Source organism: Aquarana catesbeiana, linkage group LG11 (assembly GCF_042186555.1).
Source record: "Aquarana catesbeiana isolate 2022-GZ linkage group LG11, ASM4218655v1, whole genome shotgun sequence".
Classification (NCBI taxonomy): Eukaryota; Metazoa; Chordata; class Amphibia; order Anura; family Ranidae; genus Aquarana; species Aquarana catesbeiana.
In genome coordinates, this window is record NC_133334.1 from 228,347,314 (window position 1) to 228,374,221 (window position 26,908).

The window sequence follows — 26,908 nt, forward strand, 5'->3', positions numbered from 1 at the left end:
GGTGAGGAGTACAAAGACAAGTTTGTCTTGCCTACAGTCAAGCATGGTGGTGGGAGTGTCATGGTCTGGGGCTGCATGAGTGCTGCCGGGACTGGGGAGCTACAGTTCATTGAGGGAACCATGAATGCCAACATGTACTGTGACATACTGAAGCAGAGCATGATCCCCTCCCTTCAGAGACTGGGCCGCAGGGCAGTATTCCAACATGATAACGACCCCAAACACACCTCCAAGATGACCACTGCCTTGCTAAAGAAGCTGAGGGGAAGGGGGTGGATTGGCCAAGCATGTCTCCAGACCTAAACCCTATTGAGCATCTTAGAAGAAAAGAAGGCTGGACGGCCGCACTCCTATGCAATTTCTTTATTTAAGTGCCAGATACAAAGGTGAGCTATGAGTAAGCACCCGACCTTGGTGTGAAACATCTAAGCTAATACCTGTAGTTCACCTTTGTATCCGGCACTTGAATAAAGAAACTGCATAGGAGTGCGGCCATCCAGCCTTCTTTTCTTCTAAGTATCTGTTTGCATACAGGGCTCGCACCCTCAACATGGGATAGAGGCTTTTTGGAGCAGCAGGGTAAGAGAAACTGCTTTAGAGCGATGTACATGTACCCATTGAGCATCTGTGGCGCATCCTCAAACAGAAGGTGGAGGAGCAGAAAGTCTCTAACATCCACCAGCTGCGTGATGTTGTCCAGTGGCAACCTGTGAAGCTCTGGTGAATTCCATGCCCAAGAGGGTTAAGGCAGTGCTGGAAAATAATGGTGGCCACACAAAATATTGACACTTTGGGCCCAATTTGGACATTTTCACTTAGGGGTGTACTCACTTTTGTTGCCAGCGGTTTAGACATTAATGGCTGTGTGTTGAGTTATTTTGAGGGGACAGCAAATTTACACCGGTTTACAAGCTGTACACTCACTACTTTACATTGTAGCAAAGTGTCATTTTTTTCAGTGTTGTCACATGAAAAGATATAATAAAATATTTACAAAAATGCGAGGGGTGTACTCACTTCTGTGAGATACTGTATATTAGACACTAGTAACTGCCCAGCATAAAACACTACCACCCTCCTCTGAACCCATATACTACTCTGTATCTTTGCCAGCTGAATGATTTGAAGAATTTGACCAAATCAAATGACATGTAATGGGAACTATAAAAACATAGTAAGACTAAAATGTTTCGCCAGCCAAAATGTTTCTTAGTTGAGGATGGAGTGGGTATGGTTAGAACTACTGTTAGCGTTTTATTGTGCTGTCCCGCTTTAAAATTGTTCCTCACTTCCTGTCCAGTGTCCGAGGCACAACCTTTTAATTGGAACAGGAATTAAGGCAAAAACTCAACGAAACCTCGGACAGTAATTCAAATCTGACAGAGGTTCTAAGCTTTACCTACCATGTCCAAACCTACTAAAAAAGTTGGCTGGAGCTACACTTTAAGTATTACCTATGAAGATACTTGTATTGAAAACTATGCATACTTCTGACGCTCTGATATAACATATGGGTCGTTTTGGGCGGAGGTCTTTTTTAGGAATCACTAAAACTGCAATAATGATTATGTAAGCTATACACCATTTAGTAAAGAAGAGGTAAAATCAGTGATACACCATAAGATAATTTAAAGGAAAATACACAATCCTTAATCAAAACATAAAAAACTAAATTGCAGCTCTTTAAACAAAAAAAAGGTCAAGCATAAAAGTCCATAAAAAGTGTGGTGCGGGGCGTGGCTTAGCGATGGCCGAGTAAAGACGCTTGCTGAAGGAGCTCCCGGCCCGATCCGCACTCCGCCGGCCTAGCAAACCACATCTACCGCAGGTGAACACGGCATGACCACCCCTAGACACTACAGAACGAGAGCGACAGCCAGAGGGACAGGCACCCCGATCGTACAACTCGGCATAAGACGCTATCTCAGAGACAGGCAGGAGATATCCCCAGGCGCCATTGTATCCGCGCCTCGTGTCCCCCGCACAAAGAGGACTCCCGCTGGATTACAGACACTCTCCACAGCAGACAATATGGAAGCGGATCCACACATGGGGACCCCGATCGCATTCCAGTCAGAAATGGCAACTCCTACACACAGTCAGCCACGGATAGAGGATGACCTCCGAGCCATGCTGCAGGCCCTACCTACCAGGGCAGATATCGAGGCCCTGATACAGCGCGTGGAGGAAGCTCATAGCAGGGACATACAGGAGATCAGGTCAGAAATACACTCGATCAATAACCGAGTGTCAACCGGGGAAACGCTGACCTCTACACTGGAGTCCCGGGTTTCATCCTTAGAGAAAGCCCACGAATCTCACAATATGGAGATACAGGAGATGCAGCTTCATCTTGAAGAAATGGAGGACCGTAGCCGACGCAACAACCTGCGGCTACGGGGAATCCCAGAAGCAACGGGACCAGAAGATCTGGCGGAGACAGTAACAGCCATTTTCCACAGACTCTTAGATAACCCACCGCCTTCTCTTGAAATCGACAGAGTCCACAAAACTCTAGGTCCAAAACCCACAGACCCAGCGAGGCCTCGAGACGTCCTCTGCCGTCTACACAGGTACGCTCAAAAGGAAACTATCTTGCGCAACGCTTGGGATAGCGGAGACATAGAATTCGACGGCGCTCAAATACAAATCCTCCCGGATATATCCAGAGCCACGCTCCAACGCCGAGCTATGTTGAAACCTCTGCTGGAGACCGCTAGACAACACGGCTGTACTTACCGATGGGTATACCCCCTCGCGGTGATATTCCGCTCCAACCATTCCTCATTCACGCTGCGATCACCAGCAGATCTCCCTGCCTGTTTCACCTTCCTGGGGTCTGACCCGTTCCCAGTGCCTAACTGGCGGCTGAAAATACCAAGACCGACGGGCTGTCCAGGACCACCTACGCTCAGACCCAACCAGCCAGCCAGATCCCAGAGAAACCGGGGACGAGCTAGAGCCTCAAACAGCAGCGGTTCACGTGAGTCTTGAATTTTGTGACTTATTAGTTAAAAATACGTGGGTTGTGAGTTCGGACATTGCGGCACAGTTCTTTGTTTAATCCCTGGGGGTGTCTCCCTGCTCATTAACCCCCCGCAGCCCCTGGATACTGCCACATTTTTGTTCGCCACCAAGATCCAGACTCAAATTCACGTTCCTGGAATGGGGAGAAGAGATGAGTTTAGGGATGGAGTTTCCCCCCTGCTGGTTCAAAACAGATAATGCAGACCACCGAATTGGGAGGGGACAAAGGCCTCTTATTCCCTTGTCAGGTCACCCCGAGTTATAAGGGGACCACGGGACTGATGCTACCTCAAGGCCACGCCATGAACAGGGTCTGCCTACACAGATCCACAAGGCCAGTCAGTGGAGCACATGGGAGAATTCTCAGACCCTCCCACACAGAGAGCATTTATGAAAAGTGTACAGAAACCCCACCGTCAGAACATATTACATTCACCCAGCCTGCCGGAGTATTATCCTCACCCCACCAAGAACCACGAGTCAAGGAGGAAACCCTCAATGACTACATACTTACTGAGACCAGACCAACCCACAACGCACAACGGAGGGACATTTACAGTGAAGTGAACTTCACCTGCCTTGCGGCTAGCTTAGCTCCACAGGGATGGTTAATATACCAATCTGAAATCCGGTAAGGAAGCTTCTCCACCTAATGCCACCGTGAACTCTGGGCCGTAACTCTCCGGCCGATCTACCTGACTTGGGGGAAAAGATTATCTACAATGATTGGGAATCTGGCAGTTGGGGGGAACTCTCTCGTGGATGAGTTAAGGTTTTACTGTCTGGTATGTTGGTGGTTTGTTGGGGTGGACCCAGGGGGGCGGATGCCCCATCGGGGAGATGTTCCAATTTCCGTTTTAACTGCATGTCCGACCTGTTTTTCAACCATACACATGTAGATGTCTGTGTTAAGATTTGTTACAACTGCTATATAAGAAGGCTGCTAATTGAGGTTTCCACATTTGTACACCTCCTGTCCATTATACAATCTGCCAATATATCACCTGCCTGACCTTAAACATTAAACAGGACTGGGGGGGGTGCGGGCGGTGTCCGGGTGTCTCCCAGGCCTTTCGCTGACTACACTCCCACTTAGGTCTGCGCTCAATACGCAGGTTCTCCTGTAGAGCGTATAAGCAAGATATTGCTGCTTTATTAGAAACTTGAAATATTGTTCGAGGGACCTCTACCCTCACTTCTACTCTCTTTCTGACTCCTTTTACTTTTCTTTTATCCTCTTCTTAACCCTCTGATCTTACCCCCCCCCCTTTTTCTTCTCCCTCAATCTCCTACTCCCCAGGATCATGGACGAACTCCATATTGTAACCTTAAACGCCAAAGGACTTAACGTCCCTGAAAAAAGGCGAATGCTACAAAACAACATGAAACGCATAAAGGCAGACATAGTTCTGCTGCAAGAGACCCATTTCCGGGAAAATGCTTTTCCCATCCTGAAAAACAGACTCTACCCAACAGTATATCACTCAACCTACTCAGAAGCCAAATCTAGAGGTGTCTCCATTCAAATATCAGCTAAAATCCCATGGTCCCTAACTGCTATACAGACAGACCCGGAGGGAAGATATCTCTTCATCAAGGGCAAGATAGGTGAAGTGAAGGTGACTATAGCCAATCTATATGCTCCCAATTGTCACCAAGACGTCTTTCTCAGGAAGCATTTGAAAATACTTCAAAGATTTTCTTAGGGCCAACTTATCGTGGGCGGCGATCTAAATGTCCCCCTTCTCCCCACAGAGGACACCTCGACGGGCACATCCTCCACACACAAAGGAACACGCAGGGCTATTTACTCAGCCCTGCACTCGGCACAATTAATAGACGCCTGGCGCCTATTACATCCCGGAGAACGGGACTACACATTTTATTCCCATCCTCGCCAAACGTACTCACGTTTAGATTATTTTTTGATAGCCCACAGACAACTACAAGCAGTCAGAAGCACCACTATAGGCTCTATTACATGGTCAGACCATGCCCCAGCTATGATGAGGTATGCCTTGACAGACTTCTACAAGGGACAAAGAAGCCCTTGGAGACTAAATGAGAGCCTATTACAGGACCCAGAAACACTAGCAGCTGTCACCAGAGAGATAACACACTACTTCCAAACCAATGACACCACGGGCAGCGACAAGGGTCTTGTATGGGAGGCCCATAAAGCTGTGATACGGGGCATCCTTATACAACACGGCTCAAGACTTAAAAAACAGAGGACTGAACAGATGACCCTGCTGATAAATAAGCTACAGTCACTAGAAATCGCGCATAAACAATCCCAGACTAGACAATTAGAAACTGAATTGGACACAGTCCGCGCACAGATCACGGACTTACTTCATCATAAAGCTAAAGCTGCGATACAAATTACCAGGAAAAAAAATATACGAATCTGGCAATAAATGCGGCAGAATGCTGGCTCAATCTCTTCAGACCCAAAGGGCAGCATCATATATACCTCATATTTCCTCACACACGGGCCATAAAAAGACCCTTCCCCAACAAATTACAAATGAATTTAAATCATTCTACGAAAAATTATATAACATCCCCACGACAGGCCCCCAAATGGAACGTATGAGAGACTACCTGACTGAATCCCAGATGCCCACACTGTCCACGGAAACGCGTGACCTCTTAGAAGACCCTATTACACTACCTGAATTACAGGCGGCAAGCGGTAACACCAAACCGGGGAAAGCTCCAGGACCAGATGGCATGACAGTCCAATATTATAAAACTCTTCTGCCATCTCTGGGAGCCCACATGGTGGAGCTGTTTAATAGCCTTGCGGTGAGGGGCGGCTTTCACAGCTCTTCCCTGCAGGCTCAGATCTCGGTCATCCCAAAAGAAGGGAAAGACCCGACCCAATGCGGAAGTTACCGACCAATCTCTCTACTCAATACGGATATCAAACTATTCACCAAAATAATAGCCTCCAGACTACAACTACACCTCCCTAGCTTAATACATCTAGACCAATTAGGTTTTGTGCCCACTAGAGAGGCGAGAGACAATACCATTAAAGTACTGAACCTTATTCATACATCCAACCACACAAACACGCCGAGTGCCTTTGTCAGCACAGATGCTGAAAAAGCTTTCGACCGCGTAAACTGGGCCTTTATGTTCGAAACGCTTAGACACGCGGGAGTTGGCAGTAAGATGTTAAGTTGGATAATGGCAGTCTACACAACACCGACCGCTAGAGTCAGGGCAAACGGGACGCTCTCAGACCCGTTCCCAATCACCAATGGGACAAGACAGGGGTGCCCCCTCTCCCCACTCCTCTTTGCCCTATCCCTTGAACCTTTCCTATGCCATGTAAGACTGAACCCCAACATCAAGGGAGTGGAGATAAATCACAACCAATATAAGGTGTCCGCATACGCGGACGACCTTATGTTCTCACTTACAAATCCAATAATATCACTCCCGAATTTGCTTAAAGAATTCGAACTATACAGTAATCTGTCTAACCTGAAGATAAACTTCGCCAAATCGGAAGCTATGGGTGTTGGAATACCACACGCACAGCTTCTACATCTCCAGTCCAGCATCCATTTGAAATGGAACAACACAGCGCTAAAATACTTAGGTACACAAATCCCCCACAATTTATCCCGGCTCTACGACCTAAACTTTCCACCACTATTTAAAACGATCAGGGAACTCTTAAACAAATGGGACACAGGCTTGCACTCTTGGGTGGGACGATGTAACATACTGAAAATGTCTATACTCCCCAAATTCCTCTACCTTATGCAAGCACTACCAGTAAACATACCTACACCCTTCTTCAAGAAGGTGCAATCGACTTTTGCGGAATTTGTATGGGCCAAACAGAAACCGAGGCTTGCTCACAAAATATTGGTTCTCCCCAAATTGTCAGGTGGCCTAGCACTTCCTGACATTCGTACCTACTACCAGGCAGTTCATTTGGGAAGATTGATCGATTGGTGTCGGCACCAAGAGACCAAGCTCTGGACTAGCCTGGAACAAAACCAAAGCCAAATCCCTCTTAGGAGAGCTCCCTGGTGTTACCCGACTATCCCGGCAGAGATTAGGAGACACCCATTAATAGGAAACACTATAAAAACCTGTGCTCAACTTCTTAAGAGGGCTACATTAACCTCGTTGAACTCACCCCTTTACCCAATACTAGGAAACCCGCTGTTTACACCAGGACTACAAGACACGGTATTTGGGAACCTAGTTGGGTTGGGCCTTTACCAAGCCTCCCACTTTAGTGGGGGAGGACGTTGGAAAACAACCACAGAACTTACAGATCCAACAGGTACTTATAAACTAGACTTCCTGAGAGCACTTCAACTGAGTAATTTCCTCAAAACCATTCAACCCCACACTTTCTCTAGCCTACAGTATTCTCAATACACCCCCATCTGACTTTGTTCCACCAGGACTAACCAAATGGGAAAAGGAGCTGAACTCTAGCCTTAGCTTAGCCAAGAAGCAACAGATACTGAAACTCACACACAAATCCTCCATATGCGCCAAAACTCAAGATACGAACTACAAAATTCTATCACATTGGTACAGAACCCCAGCACAGTTGAGTAGATTCTTCCCGGCGACATCTGACCTCTGCTGGCGATGCCAAACGGAAAAAGGAACATTACTACATGTCTTTTGGTCATGTCCCGGACTGACGAATTTTTGGTTGGCGGTCAAACAGACGATACAGAAATTCACAGATTACACCATTACTGATGATCCATCCTTCTTCCTCCTGCACGCAGCAAACATTCCCATAAAAACATACAAAAAGTCAGTACTGCGTCATTTGTTAGACGCAGCTAAGGCATGCATTCCTCTAAAATGGAAATCCAAAGACCCACCATCCATAGCATTATGGTTTAAAAAAGTAGAAGAAATTAAACACATGGAAGACCTCATCCACACGGCACAAAACAGACAGGAGAAATTCTCCAAAACGTGGCAGCTGTGGAACATGTTTATATACTCGGATGAGGGTCAAGCTTTGGGAGAGTCCATTCTGACTTAAAATCTTTTGCTGCGTGCTGGACGTAAGGAACTCAATAATATTGTCGCACTACAACAAATACTCCGAATGCTCCATGATCCTGGAGACCTCCCCCCCCCCCCCCCCTTCCTTTCCTCTACATCTTTTTCACATTATTTTCCCCTCCTCTCTCTCTCTGTTCTTTTCTGACTATAGGACCTTTCCATATCTTCTTTGGGAAAAAGGAAAAGGGAAGGAGGGAACACATGAGACTGCCTTAATCAAGTCGCCATGATTATGCGAACACAATAGCCTTGTAGTAATAAGATCTCACGATTCCACTTTACCTGTCAATAATGAGGTGTGTTGTACCATGGAAACATGTCATGTTATGATTCGTGGTGAAATACAATGTATGTAATATTACGTTGGTCCATGTGGACCCCCCTTTTTTGCTTACTATAAATAAAAAATTAAAAAAAAAAAAAAAAGTGTGGTGCACCTTTAACCACTTCAGCCCCGGAAGGATTTACCCCCTTCCTGACCAGAGCACTTTTTACAATTTGGCACTGCGTCGCTTTAACTGCTAATTGCGCGGTCATGCAATGCTGTAACCAAACAAAATTTGCGTCCTTTTCTTCCCACAAATAGAGCTTTCTTTTGATGGTATTTGATCACCTCTGCCGTTTTTATTTTTTGCGCTATACACGGAAAAAGACCGAAAATTTTGAAAAAAAATGATATTTTCTACTTTTTGTTCTAAAAAAAATCCAATAAACTCAATTTTAGTCATACATTTAGGCCAAAATGTATTTGGCCACATGTCTTTGGTAAAAAAAATGTCAATAAGTGTATATTTATTGGTTTGCGCAAAAGTTATAGCGCCTACAAACTAGGGTACATTTTCTGGAATTTACACAGTCTTTAATTTATGACTGCCTATGTCATTTCTTGAGGTGCTAAAATGACAGGGCAGTACAAAACCCCCACAAATGACCCCATTTTGGAAAGTAGACACCCCAAGGAAATTGCTGAGAGGCATGTTGAGCCCATTGAATATTCATTTTTTTTGTCCCAAGTGATTGAATAATGAAAAAAAAAAAAAAAAAAAAAAAAAATTACAAAAAGTTGTCACTAAATGATATATTGCTCACACAGGCCATGGGCATATGTGGAATTGCACCCCAAAATACATTTAGCTGCTTCTCCTGAGTATGGGGATACCACATGTGTGGGACTTTTTGGGAGCCTAGCCGCATACGGGGCCCCGAAAACCAATCACTGCCTTCAGGATTTCTAAGGGCGTACATTTTTGATTTTACTCCTCACTACCTATCACAGTTTTGAAGGCCATAAAATGCCCAGATGGCACAAACCCCCCCCAAATGACCCCATTTTGGAAAGTAGACACCCCAAGCTATTTGCTGAGAGGCATGTTGAGTCCATGGAATATTTTATATTTTGACACAAGTTGCGGGAAAGTGACAATTTATTTATTTATTTATTTTTTTTTTGCACAAAGTTGTCACTAAATGATATATTGCTCACACAGGTCATGGGCATATGTGGAATTGCACCCCAAAATACATTCTGCTGCTTCTCTTGAGTACGGGGATACCACATGTGTGGGACTTTTTAGGAGCCTAGCCGCGTACGGGACCCCGAAAACCAATCACCGCCTTCAGGATTTCTAAGGGTGTACATTTTTGATTTCACTCTTCACTGCCTATCACAGTTTCGGAGGCCATGGAATGCCCAGGTGGCACAAACCCCCCCCAAATGACCCCATTTTGGAAAGTAGACACCCCAAGCTATTTGCTGAGAGGCATGGTGAGTATTTTGCAGCTCTCATTTGTTTTTGAAAATGAAGAAAGACAAAAAAAAAAATTTTTTTTTTCTTTTTTTAATTTTCAAAACTTTGTGACAAAAAGTGAGGTCTGCAAAATACTCACTATACCTCTCAGCAAATAGCTTGGGGTGTCTACTTTCCAAAATGGGGTCATTTGGGGGGGGTTTGTGCCACCTGGGCATTCCATGGCCTCCGAGACTGTGATAGGCAGTGAAGAGTGAAATCAAAAATTTACGCCCTTAGAAAGCCTGAAGGCGGTGCTTGGTTTTCGGGGTCCCATACGTGGCTAGGCTCCCAAAAAGTCTCACACATGTGGTATCCCCGTACTCAGGAGAAGCAGCAGAATGTATTTTGGGGTGTAATTTCACATATTCCCATTGCATGTTTGAGCAATATATCATTTAGTGACAACTTTGTGCAAAAAAAAAAAAAAAAAATAATAATTTGTCTCTTTCCCGCAACTTGTGTCACAATATAAAATATTCCATGGACTCGACATGCCTCTCAGCAAATAGCTTGGGGTGTCTACTTTCCAAAATGGGGTCATTTGGGGGGGGTTTGAACTGTCCTGGCATTTTATGCACAACATTTAGAAGCTTATGTCACACATCATCCACTCTTCTAACCACTTGAAGACAAAGCCCTTTCTGACACTTTTTGATTACATGAAAAAATTATTTTTTTTTGCAAGAAAATTACTTTGAACCCCCACACATTATATATTTTTTTAAAGCAAATGCCCTACAGATTAAAATGGTGGGTGTTTAATTTTTTTTTTTCACACAGTATTTGCGCAGCGATTTTTCAAACGCATTTTTTGGGGAAAAAACACACTTTTTTACATTTTAATGCACTAAAACACACTATATTGCCCAAATGTTTGATGAAATAAAAAAGATGATCTTAGGCCGAGTACATGGATACCAAACATGACATGCTTTACAATTGCGCACAAACGTGCAGTGACAACAAAATAAATACATTTTTAAAAGCCTTTAAAAGCCTTTACAGGTTACCACTTTAGATTTACAGAGGAGGTCTACTGCTAAAATTACTGCCCTCGATCTGACCGTCGCGGTGATACCTCACATGCATGGTGCAATTGCTGTTTACATTTGATGCCAGACCGACGCTTGCGTTCGCCTTAGCGCGAGAGCAGGGGGGACAGGGGTGCTTTTTTTTTTTTTTTTTTTTTTTCTTTATTATTTTTTTGCTTTTTTATCTTATTTTAAAACTGTTCCTTTCATTTTTTTTTTTTTTTAATCATTTTTATTGTTATCTCAGGGAATGTAAATATCCCCTATGATAGCAATAGGTAGTGACAGGTACTCTTTTTTGAAAAAATTGGGGTCTATTAGACCCTAGATTTCTCCTCTGCCCTCAAAGCATCTGACCACACCAAGATAGGTATGATAAAATGCTTTCCCAATTTCCCAATGGCGCTATTTACATCCGGCGAAATCTAAGTCATAAAATGCTCGTAGCTTCCGGTTTCTTAGGCCATAGAGATGTTTGGAGCCACTCTGGTCTCTGATCAGCTCTATGGTCAGCTGGCTGAATCACCGGCTGCATTCTCAGGTTCCCTGTTGAGACAGGAGAGCCAGAGAAAAACACGGAAGACGGTGGGGGGGGGGGCATTCTCTCCCACTGCTTGTAAAAGCAGTCTAGAGGCTAATTAGCCGCTAGGATTGCTTCTACATGAAAGCCGACCGCTGGCTGAAAAGAATGATACCAAGATGATACCTAAACCTGCAAGCATCATTCTGGTATAACCACTCAAAGTCGTGAATGCTGTACCTGAAGACAAAAAAATGGTTAACAATAAAGCACAGTAAACGGTAAAGTATAAATAATTACATACCTGAAAAACAAACATGATAAAACATAATAACAATAAAACATTGCAGAATAGAATACAGTAAAAAAGAGCAGAACAATAGAGAGAGAATAAAGAGAGAGAGAACAATAAAACGACAACTATTATTTTTTATTTTATATTTTTGTTTGTGTTTTTTTTTTTTTTTTTTTTTTTACACTTTTTTTGTAACTGTAACTTTTATAACTGTAACCGGTTCCAGGTTCGGGTCTCTCAAAATGCGATGGCATCTTGGGAGACCCTGTGAAAGTGTGCCTAGTCTGTGGAATGCTGTACCCTACGCTAATACTCAGCTAGTGAATGGTAGCGTTCAAAACATTCACCAATGCAAAGACCAGGATTGTCAGGACAGGAGGGACAATAATAGCGGGTGTCACGCCTATATCCGCGCTTGCTGCAGACACAACATCTTTTTTGGGGGGGTTCGTTGGGTAGGGGTACTCGGGAGGACATAAAAATGCCTCTCATGCAGCCGACTGCATTTGGTTGGGGATGTGAATGGGGGAAGTACGGGCGCTGCAGAAGTGGTGGGTTCCCAATTAGGATTGGCGAATGCACCAGGAAGGGCACTATGGGCATGACGGGCCTGTGTTTGTCTTCTTGGTGGCAGCGGGACACTACTTGTGCTTGCCACCTCACCAGCTTGAACTGCACTTATGGGACTCGCCACGTCACCAAGTGTTACTGCAGTGCTGGTTTGACTACGACCGGGGTGTACTAGGCCGCTGGCGCTTGCCAGTTCACCAAAACGCTACCAAAAAAACTGTAAACGATCGCAGGGATCAGGCCTGACTCTGCGAACGCTGCAGTTATGCATTTAGTGTTTTGTAAGTGACAGTGATCGATCGATACTGCACTTGGGTGGGCTGGGCTGGGCCGGGCGGAGGGGCAAAACGCAGGTGCTAGCAGGTATCTGGGCTGATCCCGCTAACACTGCGTTTTTGGGAACCCTAAACTGCTGGGGACGCTAGTATAGATCTGATCGGATCAGATATTGATCAGTTCAGATACTATACCACTAAGGGAGGTGTACAGTGCGTGCGTGGGTGTTAGCGCTACTGGCACTAACCTGACGCTGCCTGGGGCTGGTGCTTGCCAGTTCACCAAAACGCTACAAAAAAAACTGTTAGCGATCGCAGGGATCAGGCCTGACTCTGCGAACGCTGCAGTTATGCGTTTAGTGTTTTGTAAGTGACAGTGATCGATCGATACTGCACTTGGGTGGGCTGGGCTGGGCCAGGCGGAGGGGTAAAACGCAGTTGCTAGCAGGTATCTGGGTTGATCCCGCTAACACTGCGTTTTTGGGAACCCTAAACTGCTGGGGACGCTAGTATAGATCTGATCGGATCAGATATTGATGCGTTCAGATACTATACCACTAAGGGAGGTGTACGGTGCGTGCGTGGGTGTTAGCGCTACTGGCACTAACCTGACGCTGCCTGGGGCTGGTGCTTGCCAGTTCACCAAAACGCTACAAAAAAAACTGTTAGCGATCGCAGGGATCAGGCCTGACTCTGCGAACGCTGCAGTTATGCGTTTAGTGTTTTGTAAGTGACAGTGATCGATCGATACTGCACTTGGGTGGGCTGGGCCGAGCTGGGCGGAGGGGCAAAACGCAGGTGCTAGCAGGTATCTGGGCTGATCCCGCTAACACTGTGTTTTTGGGAACCCTAAACTGCTGGGGACGCTAGTATAGATCTGATCGGATCAGATATTGATCTGTACAGATACTATACCACTAAGGGAGGCGTATGCTGCGTGCGTGGGTGTTAGCGGTACTGGCGCTAATCTGACGCTGCCTGGGGCGACGCATATCACCGCCGGGCGATCAGGGGGCTAAATCTTTATTCGGTAATAAACGGCGGGTGCCCTGACATTATAAAAAATAAACAAACTAACCAGCGTCACCCGTAACGGTTATACAGTGATCAGTGGTGAAAGGGTTAACTAGGGGGCAATCAAGGGGTTAAAACATTTATTAGATAGTATATGGGGGTCCCTGTCGCTATAAAACTCTGACGGCGAACCTAAATATTTACGTCCCTAACTAGCATCACCAGCGACACTAATACAGTGATCAGAAAAATGATCGCTTAGCGACACTGGTGACAGAGGGTGATCAAGGGGTTAAAACTTTATTAGGGGGGGTTAGGGGGGTACCCTAGACCTACAGGGGGCCTAACACTCACTGCCCTGACACTGTAACTGTCACAAACTGACACCAATACAGTAATCAGAAAAAAAAAAAAAAAAAAAAAAAAACCTGCTTGGTGTCAGTTTGTGACAGGGGGGGGGGGTGATTGGGGGGGGATCGGGGGGCGATCGGGGGGGGGATCGGGGTGTTTAGTGTGCCTGGCATGTTCTACTGTGTGTGTGTGTGTTGTGCACTCACATTTCAGTCTTCTCTCCTCGGCCCGGAACGGAAAATACCGAGCCGAGGAGAGATGACATCATTTCCTCTGCCTCTGTGTACAATACAGAGGCAGGGAAATGATCCCATTGGCTGAGAGCGATCGCGAGGGGGGGGCCACGAATGGATGGCCTCCCCCTCACCTCCGATCGCCGGGGGAGATTTGCCGACCGCCGCAGGCACCGGGGGGGGGTCCGATCGGACCCCCCACCCGTGGGCAGGCAAGGACGTACATACACGTCCTTTTGCCTGCCCGTGCCGCTCTGTCGACGTATATAGTCGTGCGGCGGTCGGCAAGTGGTTAAATGTGTAAATAAGCAAAGTGGCAACTCACCAGATGTAGATGCTGTCTCATTTAAGAGAACAGTCAAGGGGGGCGTGTCCGAACGGCGAGGTGAATGGACGCACTGCAGAGGAGCTCCGTCTAGCCCTCTGCAATCTACTGCAATCCGGCCTCCATAGACGTCAAAAACTGCCCCAAAGTCTACCTAATAGCCACTGGACACTAGGGGAGCCTTTTACTGAGGACATTGGAGCAGATTAGCCGGAGGATTGCTTTGTATTCAGGCCGCGGCCGGCCTCACTTCACAGACGCCGGCCGCCATCTTGAGGCCTACGAGACACACAGAATCCCCGGTCTCGAGTGCCGCAATCGGCGGCGCGGAGGGCGATCGGTGGCCCTGGGGCCGGGAGCGCTGTATCCGGAGCGGACCGGACTGTGAGGGGACACCAGACAGGGCAGAGAAAACAGGCCCTGGATGCACTGCAGGGGAGCTCCGCTTGGCCCTCTGCAATCTACTGCCATCCGGCCTCCACAGACATCAAGGGCTGCCCCAAAGCCTACCTGGTAGCCACTGGGCACTGGAGGAGTCCTTTACTGAGGGCATTTGAGCAGATTGGCTGACGGATTGCCTTGTTTTCGGGCCGCGGCCGGCCTCACTCCACAGACGCCGGCCGCCATCTTGCGGCCTACGAGACACACAAAATCCCCGGTCTCGAGTGCCGCTATCGGCGGCGCGGAGGGTGATCGGCGGCCCTGGGGCCGGGAGCGCTGTATCCGGAGCGGACCGGACTGTGAGGGGACACCAGACAAGGCAGAGAAAACAGGCCCTGGATGCTTGCGGCAGGCCCGAGGCCTGTGAGGCCCCCAGCATCACCGCATCTTGGCGCCGTGACCGGAGGTAAGGGGGTCATATAATTCACCTTCACATATAGTGGCCACCCCCTGGGCATATCTGACAAGTTTATAGCCAGCTCAGACCCATCGTTGACCCCGGTAACACTAGAGACTTCCAGTGACGGCCGCCATCTTACCATCTTACGGCCTAGCTTACAAGACGGGCCCGCACTATCAGAAACTGTGCCCTGGCTGGACGGTGCTCTCCCCCTTGAACCCATACGGTGTTCCAGCCTTGCGCCCATGTTAATAGGGTGACACCGCTGCTCCCGCAGGCCTGTTTTTCCTCCCCAGTCCCCCTCATCTCCGTGGAAGATAGGTTTTGATGGAGAGAGACTGACTATGGATGGCTGAAGACCCGCACCCCTGAGTCCCGTGCTATCCCGACAGCTACAGGCTATCTACATAGCATAGCACACCCACATAATACATGGCGGCAGCTAGCTCACACTCCACGGAGCTTACCGACCCTCAACAAGGCACCATACAGAGGTATCTACTTAGAACGGCACCGATTGATCCCTGAACTCCCAAAGACAAGATGGCGCCCAGCCGCAACCCGGGGAAGACCAAGCCTCCCACCTCCACTTCAGCAGCAGCTCACACGGCAGAGGACAATAATGAGAGACTTCAGAATTCTAAGGGAGAGCCATCAGCCTCCTCCACGAGGTCAGTCTTATCGCCCGACACAGGCACCGGGGAATCCCAGTCTGCTACGCATCCCCTATCAGGAGAACCCATTAGAACGGAAGCTGCTGCCCTCCTCTCTGCCTTCAGAATGGATTTCGAATCCTGGGCAAGCAAAATGGAAGATTCCCTCCACGTGGAGCTGAACGCCCTGAGGCAACAAGTCACAGCTAACGAGGAAGCAGTATCGGTCTTAACCACAGCTCAGGATGACCACGAGGCACGTATAACAGCCCTTGAATCCTCATCCGCGACACATCTTAGGCGCATACGCCACCAGCAACTCCGCATAGAAGACAGCGAAAATCGCAGTCGCAGAAATAACATTAGACTGCAAGGCATACCGGAGGCAACATCTGGAGCAGAATTGAAACCCACTGTCATAACTATCCTCAATAAAGCACTGGGAAGAGAGGCAACATCACCAATTGAACTGGATCGTGTTCACAGGGTAGGAGGGCCAGGGGGGGCCCGAGATGGTCACCTCCGCGATGTTCTATGTCGGGTCCACTATAACACTTTAAAAGAAGAGATCATGCGAAAGGCATGGAACTTGGGTCCTGTTGAGTTCTTTGGTGCCCCTATTCACCTATACCCTGACTTATCTCGCAATACGCTGTATATGCGTAGAGTGGTGCACCCTCTACTTGACCTTATACGGCAAGCTGGAGCTACCTATACATGGGGTCACCCCTTCAGCATCAAGGTGACACGGGGCGGCAACAGGTTAACGCTCTCTGATCCAGACCAACTGCCCGACTTTTTCCTCTTTATCGAACAAGATCCGGTAGAAGTTTTGAACTGGTTAGACCCTCCAGAGGATAGATCAGGACAGGTGGGACTTGGTCCACTTCCACAGCGCCGCAGACGTCCTAGGTCTATCTAGATCAGTTTCTTCTGGCCCAGGGATAAGAAGACCTACTTCCCCAGAACATTAACTCAACAGTTAATTAGAGACTGATGGCTTGTTTTGTCTCCACTGGTTCTTTCCCTGCTCTTTGCCAATTTACTATTTGTCTGGGGTTCGGGTGAGAACATAGATTGAAGTCAATCTTATGCCTCTCATTATGAAGAGCGTCAGGTAATGCGAATGTATACCAATGCTATGTTTTTGTGTTTTTCTTTTTGCCTTTTTATCTGTTGTTTTTCTAAAGATGTTTTGCATTGTCTCAGATTGATTCCTCTCACCTTCCCATGATGATATATGCAGTGGGGGATGTGTGGCGGGAGTGGGGGAATACCTTCCTGGGGGGGGGGGGGTTGGCACCCGGTTTTACCCCCACTCTCCCTACCCTCCATATACCCACCCTATTGTTTTGGTGCAGTAACTTTCTTTATAAACATGAGACAATGTAATAGTTTTATATATACCTCAGGGTTAATTATTTAAATCCAATGCACACACTCGGTTGATTGTTATCACTTGTTGTGGTTAAGCTGCCTTATGCCCCACACTCGTTTTAAATACCAAGTGTGCCACACATACTACTTGCATGCCTGGTATGCTGTCGGGATCATGGCTCAGACCCATTCATCTCGACTTTTCCCCCCGCAATAGGACAGGCACGGTTTGTGCCTAAAATGTGAATTTTCACGCAGTGTTCTGCGTTCGCGGACACATTCGTTTTCCAGACACATCTTTTTAGGTGTCTTCTCATTTATATCTTATTTCTTCCATTATCCTCACGCTCCTTTCATTTTTCTTCCTCCCTTCCCTCTCTTCCCCCCCTTTTGTTTGTTTATCTTTTTCTTCATCTCTTCTTTCTTTTTCTTTCCTTTTCTGCTCCCTATACCTTTCCTCCATATCTTAATACCTTCTCCCCTTTACAGCTTTTGGCACTCCAGCATGGCTCACACGGTGACTTTGCGCCCACACCTGAAACTTTGTTCGTATAATGTAAACGGACTTAACGTAGCGTCGAAACGTGGGCAAATTCTATATCAGATGCACAAAAGACAGGTCAGCATACTCTTGCTGCAGGAGACCCACTTCCATTCTGACTCCACTCCTTCCTGCTCCAATAGATATTTCAATAGATGGATTCACAGTACCAACCCGACACAAAAATCTAAAGGAGTATCTATTGCGTTTCATAAAACACTCCCTATTGAGCTGCTTGATCAGGTGACGGACCCCCAAGGCAGGTATGTCTTTGTGAAAATTTCATGATGGGGGACTAAATTTACAATAGCCAACGTATACTTGCCTAACACACACCAAGTCCCATCAGCCTTGCAATACCTAAAGATCTTGGCGGGTTTCACGGAGGGCAAGCTCATACTCGGAGGGGACTTCAATACTCCCCTGGATCCACTTTTGGATTCATCGACATCCTGTTCATCTATATCCTTTCCAAAAATACGGGCCTTAAAACGTGCCATCTACAATATGCATCTCATTGACGTATGGTGAATACTGTATCCGGACTCACGAAACTACACACACTTCTCCAACGTTCACCAATCATACAGTCGTTTAGATTATTTTTTAGTCGAGCACGGCTGCTTAGATTGGTCCCCCAATTGTGAAATAGACCCTATGGTTTGGTCCGACCACTCACCCATATTCCTGACGCTTACAATCCCCTCTACTCCAATAAAAGAATGGACATGGAGGTTAAATGACTCTCTCTTGACTGAACCAGGGTTTGAAACACAGATAGCAGAGACGATGTCAAACTTTTTCACAGACCACACATCTGATGACACCTCACCACCCATTAAATGGGAAGCATTGAAGGCGGTATTACGGGGTAGGTTTATTCAGATGGGTGCTCGCATGAAAAAAGAACGTTCAGCTGCAATAGTTATGGCAATACACAAGCTAAGAACACTAGAAACTACTCATAAACGTTCCCCGACGGTTGAACTGCTTACGGAGGTTTCTTCCGCTCGCACTCAGCTTAGAGAGTTATATGAGGCATCAGCCCGCACGTTTGCGAACAAACTAGCCGTTCATCAATACAAATTTCGAGATAAATGTGGTAGATCCCTGGTTCGCACCCTTCACACCAAACAACCTAACACCTTTATACCTCATATACGGGACAGCTCTGGGAAAACTGTCTCATCACCTTCCGAGATGGGACAGGTGTTCCGGGACTTTTATCAATCCCTATATAATATACCTGCAGCGAGCTCCACTGAACCTCCCTTTACTACAGCGGAAACACAAGCCTTATACATCGAGCAAACTGCATTACCCACTCTAGATGGCGAGATGATAGAGGACCTTGAGGCCCCGATTTCGGAGGACGAGGTTGCCCGCACCATTACTTCTACTCCATCTGGTAAAAGCCCGGGTCCTGATGGCTTTACTCCAAAATTCTACAAACAATTTGCTACCCTTCTTACTCCCTTCTTGACAAAAGTATTTAACTCCATCTCTGAACGATCAGTGTTCCCGCCACAAACCTTAGATGCACATATTACCCTCATCCCCAAACCAGACAAAGACCTGAATGTTTGCGCTAATTACCGACCTATTTCGCTAATAGGAGTAGATCTAAAGGTGTACGCAAAAATTTTAGCTAATAGGTTGCAACCATTGTTATCCCGCTTAATACACCTAGATCAGGTTGGCTTTGTGAGTGGAAGGGAGGCGCGTGACAACACCCTAAAAACACTCCTCATTGCAGATTATGCTCGGGCCCACAATATCCCATTGTGCCTTCTCACAGTCGATGCGGAAAAAGCCTTCGACCGTGTCGACTGGCAATTTCTCCGCTTATCATTACAACAAATAGGTCTAGGCCAAAACATGATGTCCAGAATAATGTCCCTCTACACATCTCCTTCCGCTAGGATTAGACTAAACGGCTCCCTATCCCCTAAATTTACTATACACAATGGAACGAGGCAGGGGTGCCCCTTGTCCCCCATTCTTTATGTGATTGTCATGGAACACCTAGCCATTGCCCTTAGAAACAATCCGGCCATACATGGTGTTAGAATAGGCCCACTACACACTAAAATTGCCCTATTTGCTGATGATCTACTCATATTTGTAACCCAACCACAAGTTTCTCTACCCTCCATTATGCAGGAGTTTCAGAGGTATGGAGAGGTTAGTAATTTTAAAGTTAATCTAAATAAGTCAGAAATCCTCAACATTTCACTCCCAACAGCGGCTCTACAACAGCTCACGACTTCCTTCCCTTTTAAGACAAGCTCCACATCTATCCGCTATCTAGGAATCCATATTCCAACAGTCGCATCCCAACTATACTCCAGCAACTTCACCCCTTTACTTACTAGAACTCAAGCGGATCTGACCACATATGCCTCTAAATAGCTCTCCTGGCTGGGTAGGGTGAATGTCTTGAAGATGGATGTTCTCCCTCAATTCCTATACCTTTTCCAGACCATTCCTAACTATATCCCCACCTAGTTCTTCAAAAGGCTCCGTCAGATCTTTTCTAAATTTATATGGCAGGGATGTCGCCCCAGGATAAAACATGACACAATGATTCTCCCGAAGGTCAGGGGGGGTGCGGGGGTCCCAGATGCCTCTATATACCATAAGGCAGCGGTACTCGTGCGTATAGTGGATTGGTTCCACCACTCTTCCTCCAAACTTTGGGTTCAACTAGAGAAATATCTTAATGAGGTTGATCTTTGCGCCCTGCCGTGGACCCCTACGGCTCGGTGTGGGGACGGCTTATTCTCCACTGCTCTTACTCGTCAAACTCTCCAGATTTGGGACCGCATGATCTCAGCGAGTAAATTGTCTAAAATCCAGGGCCCAATGACCCCTCTCTTTGGGACTCCGGCTTTCCCCCCAGCAGCGAATAAGTTAAGATTTGGACCCTGGAGTAGGGATAACCATAGACGTTTAGCACAGGTCTTACACAATGACCCATCTTTGAGAACGGACATAACCTCTCGGACGGAATTAGGGACCTCAACAATGTGGTTACAAAGGGGTCAAATAATGTCATAAACACCCACTTTCTCCTCCATCTCAGAGATACTGGCCGACCCATCAGACTTTGACGAACTGCTTTTACAACCAGACCCACCAATACATGTAGTATCACTGTTGTATTCCCTACTACTGAACGAATACGCCCCTGACCTTCCAACATATACACAGAAAAGAGCTGCAACACTCCATCTCCCCCACTGATTGGCAAAAAAGCTTTATCCTAACGCATAGGATTTCCCTGGCAACCAAGAACCAAGAAAAAGGGTTTAAATTATTAACGAGGTGGTACAGATGCCCAGTAGATATTAAAAGGTTTAACCCCTCTTTGACAGACGTGTGTTGGAGATGCCTGTCCTCTAGTGGGACAATGCTTCAGATCTGGTGGGCTTGCCCTCCAATCTGGAAACTATGGCAAAAGGTCTTTGATCTTTACAGCAGGCTGATGGCGACATCAATCAAACCCACACCAGAGATAGCCCTATTATCTATACTCCCAGGCCCCCTCAAGTCGATTAAAAAAGATGTACTGCGCCACTTTCTGGCAGCAGTTAGGACAGTGATCCCCCGACATTGGAAAATGACAGATGTACCTTCCTTGGGAGAATGGGCGGTTGAAGTGGACCAGATAAGAGATCTGGAGCGCCTGTTGGCGGAGGAAGCGGGAAAGGAGGAGCAGTTTACTGCCACCTGGGCCTCATGGTCCATGTTTCGCTATTCTGATGAGTTTTCCCTATGGGTCAGAGATATCCCACCCTTACCCGCCGATTGGCCATGCTGGAGTGCCTAATGCCTCAGGTACCTTTCCTCACTTCTACTCACGATCTTATTTCTGACTTTTTCTGTTTCCCCTTTGTTAAGTACTGAACCGACCACTCACATATATAGTTAAAGATCATATCTTTGGAATAGTTAAATGATTTGATTATCTATAATAGGTGAATAAAAGATTTCTACAGCATTCTAATTCGTTGAGAGGGAACCCTCAGATAACACCAACCCGCGAAACTACAAGGCTCATTATATGTTGGCTTCCACCCGCATATTATTCTTCTCTTATAATAAAGATTTCAATATACAATATGATATACCAGTAGTTCACCGAAAGCTGTATGTTAATATGATCACTCCTGTTTATACGCGGGTAAAGTACACCTCACTAATCTATGTATACTATATGTGATGTTATACTGTAAAGAACGGTATTTTTCTGTTATATTCTTTGTGTTCTTACTTTTGAAAATAAACTAAGATTGAAAAGAAAAAAGAGAACAGTCAAAGCACTTTATTTAATCAAATATAGGTACAGCTTCCAGTATTTATCCACATCTGGTCTCCAATGTTGTCACCTCCTCAGAAACATATGCGGTGATATCCAGCCATATAAAAGAAAAGTCTCATAGTGTAGTAATTGATAGATATTAAATAGGATAGCAAGAGTGATCATCATTGATTATGACAAATGTTATTACAACCGTGCTTCATTCTGCCTTCCCCACATGTAATGCGAACTAACCAAAAGGAGACTATAACCATGCAGTGTGCAGCCAGCACGATAAGCAGGGATTCAGTGGCCTCCCGCACATTGGTTTAAAAAAAAACACGTAGGGCGGAGCTGTCTGCGTGACGTCAGGCCGCCACGCTACTACTAGCTGTGGCAGCATTTTTTTTATGTGAGTTAAAAGCGGCACTTCTTACTGTTTTATACTGGTGTTTATACTGGTATTTTGCTTAGCTGCTGTACTGATTTTAAGCTGCTAATAAAACCACTACACTATGATATCTCGTTTTCTCTGTTTAATGGTTTAATTTGGTGATGTGAGCGTCTATAAGTCCCCTAAGGATATCAGAGAGAAAATTCTGTAGTAGAAGACACAGGCAGTTCTGTGTCCTCTACTGTTTATCATGCTGGCTGCACACTGCATGGTTATATTCACCTTTTGGTGAGTTTGCATTACATGTGGGGAAGGCAGAGTGAAGCATAGTTGTAATAACGTCTGTCATAATCACGGGTGATCATTCTTACTACCCTATTTAATATCCGTCATTTACTACACTATGAGACTTTTCTTTTATATGGCTGAATATACGCCATTTATTATATTTATGCATTTGTTATTCTATTCTGTTCCTACAAATTTCTACACAGAAAACTAGATATTTATTATTTATTAAATGTGTATCAGCAACCTAATCTTCCATGTTTGTTGCTGGTTTAGGCTATAGGAAGCTAAATGTTAATAATTAATATTTTATTTTACAGACATGTTGAAGTCCATTAAACTGAAAGCTAAATGCATTAGGTCAGCTTCATAACCAGGATGCTGTTATTGTTTAATAAAAGATTTGATTATTAAAACAACGCCTAACCTTAATAAAAATACAAGAAAACTTTGATAGACTGCTGGCCTGCACATATTATAAGCAGAAAAATATGAGTTGGATTTTGGTAGACAGCCAAAATTCCTTATTTGGCCAAGGTTTGCATCGAAGGAATAAAAGCTGGCATTTCCTAACACTGAACCGCCTCTCCACCAATCAGGTACTTACCCGTCACCTGTCTGAAACAACGGGTGCTGTGATAGGAAGCCTATCAGGCATCCAATCATAGGAGAGGACGGGGGGAGAGGAGAAGAAGACATTGAGGACATCGCTTGCTGCCCGCCGCCATCACCCGCTGCCCCACCGAGACAGGGTAAGTGTCGGCAGACAGCAGGCGGGGGGGAGGCACAGTGGAAGCATTTGATGGGCACAGTGGGACCATTTGATGGGGCACAGTGGGAGCATTTAATGGCACAGTGGTAGCATTTGATGGGCACAGTGGCTGCGTTTGATGGTACAGTGGCTGCGTTTGATGGTACAGTGGCTGCGTTTGATGGTACAGTGGCTGCGTTTGATGGGCATAGTGAGGCTGCAATTGATGGGTTTTGTTTGCGCTGAACTATTCACAGACAAGCTCTGCATGTGTGGGGAGGGGGTGTGTGCCTTTCCTCCAATCAGCTGTCTCACAGTGTCTCCGTGTATAACAAGAATTCACACCCACAGGTGAATCAGAAAGAGAAAAAATTCTAACAGGACGTGCACTTTCTAAACAGTATATGAAGATGAAGACAGCAGATATACATGTAAAACTTATGTAGGGAGATCTGTTTCATCTCTGTGTATCATCTGAGGCTGTGAGGGTTTACATACACTTTAATAAGGAAAATCTATTGATTCCCACATTCATGTTAAAAATATTTTTTCCTGCTGGCTATCGACACCTGCGACTGTTAGAATACCTAAACAGTGGCTGCATCTAATTGGATGAAAGCAATATTTCTACCCAGCTCCATCAATTTTCACATTGAAGGACTTCAAGCAGGAGGGTGCTGAAAGGGCCACCAACGGCTTGAATTTCCTTGTCAAAAGATTTTATTGAATATACAACAATCAGCAAAATGTATATGTTGAATAATCACATATGAACAGATAGAGTCTAATTTTGCTATTACATAGGAAAATTAAAGATAAGTAGAAAAAAAAAATTAACATGAGAAAACAAATCATATTTAAAGACTACATTGTACATATAAAGGAATTAGTGTGGGCAGTCTAAAGACTGTAAGTTATTGCTGAATTAATCAGCCAAACTAAAACTAAAGATTTAAGATATACAATGAGAGCAATTCATTACATTATAACGGCTTTAATTTCATTTGCTTCATCATGAACTGGCTGAAATTTGACCCGTGTATGGCCAAATTAAAAGGGCTGCATAAGGTTCCACAAACACCAGTTTAATAAGCCTATTCTATGGGATTCCAAGACAAAAGGCAAGCTGTGTTCTATAAATGTCACTATGTATTTTTTAATAAACCAACATGTAATCGGTTTTATAATCCCTAAAGTAAATGTAAATGTTTTTAAATATGCAGCTTTCATTGACATAAAACCTGTTGATCTAGGCACAAAAGTGCTTGTTCATTCACTTCATTTTACAGGTTAGCAATTATGTTTGTTTATTGTCACTCTTTCTCACAAGTTTTCTGGTCGAGACCACAAGAGCCAATTTCAACATTACACATGCATGGTTCACTGTTGTCACCCCCAGGAAACCTGCCCTGTGAAATGCCATGCAAATAATGCTGGAGTGCATGTAAACAGTAAGTGGGTGCAACACTGTTGCAGGAAATCTGCACTCTTGTATTTTACCCAGCTTTATCCTGTTCTCCTGTTGTCGACCTTGGCTTGTGTCCTAACTTTGTCTCCTGCCTTCTGTTTTAGCGCTTCTGCTGCTCATGTGCTTCTGACCCTGCTCCTGGTGTCTGATTTGGCACCTCTGCTACTGGGGTGTTGCTGACTCTGGCTCATCTTGGTTAAAGCTTTGCTTCATGCACTTGGAAGCTTCTGTGCTCCACCTGTGTGCCACAATTCTGCACAAACATCTGCAGCATCCAGACTGTCCTCTGACCACCCATCATGCAAGGACCTACAGCAGCCACCCTTGCCACTCCCTGACCTGCTGCACCCTGTCACCAACTTCAGGGGCCGTTGGGCAGGAGGTGTAAGGATAGCCCTTTAGTCAGCTCAGCCTCTACCAGGTACGTGACACTAATTGTGAACTGTAGGGAAAGAAAAATTGCGCATACAAGGTATGTTCAAGTCAAAAGACTAGAAGGGTAGGTAACAGCCAAAAGTTAATGTGAAACATCCTTAAAGTGTTTGAAACGTCAATTTTTTTTTCTTAAATAACAAACATGTCATAACTACCTGCTCTGTGCAAAAGTTTTGCACAGAGCAGCTCCGATCCTCCTCTTCTCTGGTCCCCTGCCGGCGCTCTGGGCCCCTCCCTCCTGCCGATGGCCCCCATAGCAAGCCGCTTGCTCCCGAGCCCTGCTTTCTGTGTCCATAAAACACAGAGCGTGGTTCAGCCCCCGTTCCTTGTGACTGACAGCAGCGGGAGCCAAATGGCTCTTGTGCACATCGCTGGATCAAGATCGGGCTTGGGTAAGTATTGAGGGGTGCTGAGGGAAGAGCTGCACACTGAATGTTTGTTACTATGCAGGAAGGTAAAAAATGTTCAGCCTGTAGAACCACTTTAGGCCTTGACCCCAGGGAAAGGAAGGTTGGATAAATAAGGTACAATGTGTCTGAACAAGATGGCTAACCAATTAACAGCCAGAGGCTTAGGTGGAACACCCTTAACCCTTGCGTTTAGGGAGAGGGAAGTCCATAAAATGAAGAGCATACCTGATAAATAACACTCTACCTTGCAGATCACATCAGTGCTCAGCTCCCGTGGTAAGATGGCAGTAGCAAGAATTTTACAATGATGCCCAATGGTACCTATCGTGAGGTAACCCCCAGCGTTTCAGCCGGATCAACTTTACTCTTTACTGTTTGAGGACTCAGACACTGGGTCACACCAGAGACTGTACAATGGCTCTGAATCTGGAGAGTGCTCTGTGGCTAACAGTACATAGAGGCTTGGAAAGTACCACAATGTAGAGCCATAGGAATCTGGAAAGCGCCCTTTGCACAAAAGTCACATTCCAGGCTAACCCTGCTATTTTCAGTCTAGCCTTTAAAGCTGTTGCTGAAGTTATGCTGGTCTGGAAAGCTACTGTGTAGAGAAAAGCTCAAAGTCCTGAATGAGGTTACTGAAGAGAAAATATTAGCGGAGTATCATAAATGAGGAACAAAAATGTAAAAAAAAAAAAGGCAAAATTATAATTAGAGCTTTTCTCAGCACAACTGTCCAAAAAAAGGTGTCCAACCTCCTAGGACACTACCAAAAAACTATGACAGGGATTGGTTTAAATGCTTCTTTTTGCCAGTGTCCAAATCTCCTGAAGGTATCAGTATAACCCAAATATCTAGGAATTACTACATTCCTGTCCTTCACTGGACGATAAAGAAATGTAGTTTTTGTATAATACAGAGTGCTTCTGCAAAATAAATTTTATTTAGTTTA

General features: G+C 45.7%; 1 protein-coding gene across 2 annotated transcripts in view; it reads right to left on the reverse strand.

Moving 5' to 3' along the window:
• LOC141111649 (uncharacterized) overlaps positions 1-26,908 on the reverse strand; it is a 674,371-nt gene that overhangs the window by 79,228 nt on the left and 568,235 nt on the right. The gene's annotated exons all lie outside the window — the stretch shown is intronic.